Source organism: Natator depressus, chromosome 1 (assembly GCF_965152275.1).
Source record: "Natator depressus isolate rNatDep1 chromosome 1, rNatDep2.hap1, whole genome shotgun sequence".
Classification (NCBI taxonomy): Eukaryota; Metazoa; Chordata; order Testudines; family Cheloniidae; genus Natator; species Natator depressus.
In genome coordinates this window covers 346,298,192-346,304,191 of record NC_134234.1, presented here as the reverse complement: position 1 = coordinate 346,304,191, position 6,000 = coordinate 346,298,192, and positions in this window count along the sequence as shown.

Below are 6,000 nucleotides of genomic sequence, written 5' to 3'. Positions count from 1 at the left end.
ACGGAGGGTCCCGCCACCAGGGGCCAGCCCGCCTCCGAAGGCCCGCAGTGCCGCAAGGGGCCAGCCCGCCGCCGAAGGCCCGCAGCGAGTAAAAGTGCCACAGCGGGTGGCGCCTCTTTTTTGGCTCGCTCTTCCTGTTCCCTCAACAGGGGAAAATTTAAAAGGTGCCAAGACATTGACAAGGCGCCACTTGTGCTCAGTGGGGGAGCAGCTGCTACCCCACTCCCCGCCTAGCTTCACCACTGTCCTTACCCATCCTGGCTAATAGCCATTAATGCACTTAACCTCCATGAATTTATCCAGTTCTCTTATAAACCGTGTTATAGTCCTAGGCTTCACAACCTCCTCAGGCAAGGAGTTCCACAGGTTGACTGTGCACTGAGTGAAGAAGAACTTCCTTTTTTTTGTTTTAAACCTGCTGCCCATTAATTTCATTGGGTGGCCCCTAGTTCTTATATTATGGGAACAAGTAAATAACTTTCCCTTATTCACTTTCTCCACACCACTCATGATTTTATAGACCTCTATCCTATCCCCCCTTAGTGTCCTCTTTTCCAAGCTGAAAAGTCCTAGCCTCTTTAATCTCTCCTCATATGGGACCCATTCCAAACCCTTAAACATTTTAGTTGCCCTTTTCTAATTCCATCCTTCCAACAGAGGATGTGCAAATGCCTATAGTGATCCTTGGAGGCCCCGCCTACCTCTTGCTTCCGTGGCTTGTGAAGCCTTACACTGGAAACCTAGAGAGCGGGAAGGAGCACTTCAACAACAGGCTCAGCAGGTGCTGAATGACCATTTGTAGCAGGGTCAAAGACTCACCAATGCAGCGCCTCCTGCTGGTCATCCTGGGAATTAGCTCAACTCCAGCATACAGAGCACCCTCTGCTGGCCAGTGTCTCACCAGCCTCAGGCCCCATGTCCCTCCCAGACCCTGGTGCCCCTTTACCTCAGGGTTCTGCCCCAGCAGTACCCCCACACTCTGGGTCTCCCCTCCCAAGGGAACCCCCAACCCTCTATCCCCACCTTGCCTCAGTGGCTACTGCCAGTCATCATCTAGCCTGCTCTCACTGGGGCAGACTGTAAAGGCCACTCATGATTGGTAAGGGGTTAGGACCTGCTGCCTCTGTCTAAGTCCAGGCTGCCCCAGTACCTTTTTGGGCCTTTAACAAGGCCTCAGCCTGGTGAGTTACCAGGCTAAAGCTTCCTAGCTCCTCTTGCCCTTTTCCCCAGCACTGCCTGCTTCAGATACCTTGCTCTCCAGTAGCTAGGCCCTCTCCCTCCAGGGCTGGAGAGAGACTGCCCTCAGCTTTTGGCCCCCCCAGCCCTCTTATCAGGGCCAGTTGGGCCCTGATTGAGCTGGCCACACCTGTGGTCAGCTACTCGCTCAGCTGCTTTCACACTTTTTCCCAGCTGCAGCCCTCTCCAGGGCTGCTTTCAACCCCTGTTCTCCAGGAGTGGGGCAGCCACCCAACTACACCATTGAATGGGCCTTTGCCTGATTAAAAGCTCGCTGGCGCTGTCTTTTTGGCCGGTTAGGCCTCAGTGAGGAAAATATTCCAATGGTCATTGCAGCCTGCTGTACTGTACATAATATTTGCAAAGTGAAGGGGGAAACGTTTGGTTGGCTGATTTTGAGCAACCAGATACAAGGGCAATTAGAGGGGTGCAGTAGGAAGCTATTCCAATCAGGGAGGCTTTGAAGGAGTATTTTGACAATGATTTCCAGTAATGTGTCCTTATGTGAGGCATTTGACCAGGCAGTGATTACTTGCTGCCTTAAATTACACCATTAATTGCAGTGAGCAAATAGTCCTACCTATAGCCACTGTGTTGCAATGTTAGCACTAACTGATGTATGTATGTCACAAATAAAGAATCACTTTATTTCAAAGACTCAGGTTTAGTAAAAGGACAAAACACAAATTTTTGGTCAAACAGATGACATGACAATGAGGAACAGTCTCGTGGTTAGGGCTTTCACAGCTGTGTGTAACTTCAGCTTTCACTGGGAAACCAGACCCTAGGTGTGGAGTGCACAGGGTGCTGTGAGGGACTGGGAACTCGCGAGGACTGTAGTGGTGGAGTTTGGAGAGGGCATGGACCAAAGTTCTGTAGTGGGTGCAGGGTGAGTCATGCACGGGTGTGCTTAGATTGCAGGGTAATGAGGGACATCTCTGTCTGGCCCTCCACTCCTTCCCCCAAGTCCTTTCCAGGTTATCCAGCCTCAGTCTTTCATTAATTGTCTCCCTCCATGCTCTTGTTTCACTGTGCTGCATCTGTACTGCAGCACTTCATGAAACATATCTTCCTTACTCCTCCTGATTCACCGCCTTATCTGACGGAGGCGCTCTGCTGGAGGAGTGGGTCCTCAAGGGCACATCTACAGAAGCCAAAGAAACAATGAACAGAGACAGTATTATGAGTGCATTCACAGTTGTGAATCACAGAAGTTACACACACCTCTTTCTCACTGTTGCTGGGCTAGCATACAGGTTGGCATGAGTCCCAAATATGGTGAGTTTGTGGGTAAGAGAGGTGGCAAGGGTGAACAGGCAAGAAGGTATAAAGGTGGTTCGCAAAGGGGGTCCCTACAAGTGGCTAGGGAGACTATTCTGAATATTGGCACCCTTTTCCACGTTAGAATAATCAAACCCGATATCTCATTCCTGAGGGTAACCCAGAATTCAAGGGTGCATCTCCTGCATGCATGCCACTTCAGACCAGCTCCGTATGCTGCTCATCTGTGTGCCACTCTGGTCCCTGCAGAAATAATTGCCAGGTGGCATGGCAAAGTCTCCTATAGTGGGGGGAGAAATAAGGCAGCTCTACCAAGGAACTTTTGGCAGAGGGTTGCAGAATACCTAGAGGAAAGTTTCCTAGAGATCACTGTGGAGGATTCCAGGGACATCCCTGTGTACATTAACAAACTTTTCCACCATGGACTCACTGCATAGCTGCATAGGCTCTGTTGTTAATGTCTGTCCCTTATCCCTCCTCTGCCATATAAAAGAGTACATGAGAGTGCACTCTGCTGTCACCATGGAGTATCAAAGCAAAATGAGCACTTACTGGAGCTCGCCTCTCCTGCATCCTGTGCACCAGAGTCGGAGTGCTGGGACTGGCTAGACCCCTCCAGAGTGGAAAAGAAGTCCTGACTCGCCACACCACTGGATGACCTTGCCATTTGCTCCATACTGTCCTCCAGCTCCACTTCCTTGTCCACTACTTTGTCATTGGGGTTGAATCTGCTGACCGCTGCCTCCAGTCCGCCTGAAGTATCCATGGGGCTCTTAGCAGTGGAGGTGGTGTCGCTGCCGAGGATGGCATGCAGCTCCTTGTAGAAGCAACGTGTCTTTGGCACCACACTGGAGTGATGGCTGGCCTCCGTTGCCTTCTGGTAGGCCTGCCTCAGCTCCTTGCTATTGGCACGGCACGGCTGCATGTCCCTTTCATACCCATTCTCCTGCATGTCACTAGCAATCAGCCCATAGGTATCAATGTTCCTGTGGCTGGAATGAGGCTGCGACTGCACAGCCTCCTCTCCCCATGGACTCAGCAGATCCAACAGCTCTGGTGTGCTCCGTGCGGGAGAATGTCTGCTGCGGAAACCCAGCATGGTCAGCCGAGATGCTGTGTGAACTGTGCACACTGAGCAAACAGAAAGAGGAATTTCAAAACTCCTTGGTCTTTAAATGAGGAGGGGTGAATACCTGTGCACCTTCAGGGTAGCAGAGTTCAAAGTGCTGAACCGAGTGGTCAGGGTGGGCATTGTGGGGTACCTCCTGGAGGTCAGTAAGGGCAACATAAGCAAGCGCAATGTCTACACTGATGCTGCGTCACTCTAACTACATTGCAAAAAGCTCTACGCCGTTCGTCAAGGTCGTTTTATGATGTCAGCATAGCAGGGGAGTTACGTCGGCGAGAGGAGCATTTCAGTGTGTACTCCTCCACTGTTTGTCAACGAAAGCTGACTTTTGTCGACAAAACTGCGTAGAGTAGACAAGGCCTTAGAAGTATAAGAGAAGGGTTGGAAAACCCAAAACTAGATGGATGGAAGTCATACAAAAGGATTTGCTTAGTGGTGGAGTTTCTGAGGAACTGCTTCTAGATCAACTGGAATGGGGAAGAAGAAATCAAAAATCCAACCCCACATAGATGGTAGTAAGGCTAGAAGAAAAAGATTTGATTTTGTATTAATAAACTGACATATCCCCTGCATGAAAAGCTGAAAGTGTAAATTTGGAGACAGTGGAGTTACTCCAGATTTACACCATTGTAACCTGGAGCAGAATCTGGCCCGTTGACTAGAAACTGTATTAAAAACATAAAGACAGGTTTCAGAGTAACAGCCGTGTTAGTCTGTATTCGCAAAAAGAAAAGGAGTACTTGTGGCACCTTAGAGACTAACCAATTTATTTGAGCATAAGCTTTCGTGAGCTACAGCTCACTTCATCGGATGTATACTGTGGAAACTGTTTCCACAGTATGCATCCGATGAAGTGAGCTGTAGCTCACGAAAGCTTATGCTCAAATAAATTGGTTAGTCTCTAAGGTGCCACAAGTACTCCTTTTCTTTTTATTAAAAACATAAAATAAACTAGTTATTTAATCTGTCCAGATAGAGGGAAATCCCTTTACCAATACAGAAGAAATTTGGTGTCCTTTCCCTGGTACCTGTGTGTCCATCATTAGGCTTTAAATCTGAGCTTGGCTATTTGTCTGCCCTGTACTCTGAGGGTATGTCTACACTACAAAATTAGGTCGATCTTATTTAAGTCGACATTGAGCCTCTGATTTAAGCAAGTCAATTCTGGATGTCCCCACTATGCACATTGTGTCGGTGGAGCGCATCCTCACTAGCAGGGCTTGCATTGACTCATGGAGCATTGCACTGTGGGTAGCTATCCCACAGTGCATGGAGACGAGTGGAATGTTGGGTTGGGCTTGCAATGCCTCATGGGACCAAAGCATTTGCGCGGGTGATTATGGGAACATGGCATTAGCCTCCCATGATACACTTACTTCCCTCCCTCCCTCCTCCCCTGAAACCAACGGCAAATAAACCAAGCTCTTTTCCCGCCTTTTTCCTGAGCCTCGGTTACCCACACAGATGCCATAGCATGGCAAGCATGGACACTGCTCAGCTGTACACTGTTGTTGTGAGCATTACAAACACTTTGCATCTTATCCTGCAGAATTTGCTCAGCCGAAGCAGGAGCCACCAGGCAGAACAATGTGTTGCCATGCAAGCAGCCCCGCTGGAAGCCATGGAGCGGAGCAATTTGCAGATCCTGGCAACAGTCATGCATCACTTTGACACAGTGGAGCGCCACTTCTGGGCTCGGGAAACAAGCACTGACTGGTGGGACTACACAGTTATGCAGCTATGGGATGATGAGCGGTGGCTGCAGAACTTTCGAATGCATAAGGCCAATTTCATGGAACTGTGTGAAGAGCTTTCCCCAGCTGTGAAGCGCAGCCATACCTAAATGAGAGCTGCTCTGACAGCTGAGAAGCGAGTGGCGATAGTGTTAGGATATAGATATTCAGGCCTGTCTGTAAAGGCCTGGACTCTAAGAATTTAGGTGTATTCTTATCACTTGGCTAGTTATAGAGGTATAAAATAAAGAATCAAAATCACTGTCTGCCGGTGTAAGGGCCTTCCCTTACTGTGACAGTCTGAGGCCCTGTTCTTTGGTTAAGCAGCAGAGGCAGCCATAAGCTGGGAAGCAAATGGTCACATCCTCACATTCCAAACTAGTCACATTGAAATAAGGTGCTATTGGGCTGTTAGGAATACAATCCTGTCCTGATAACCTATCACCTCCAGAGAAAGGGAAGTGCCTAGAAGATGTAAAAGGAAACTTAGTTTGATAGCATCCTGTCTGGCAAGAACTCACTTATCCATAGCTGGGGTGTGAAATCCTCATTTCTGTGTTGTTCTATCACTGCAGTCCCCATTTCCCTATTGTCTGTCTGTATCATCTCTGTCTGGTTCTG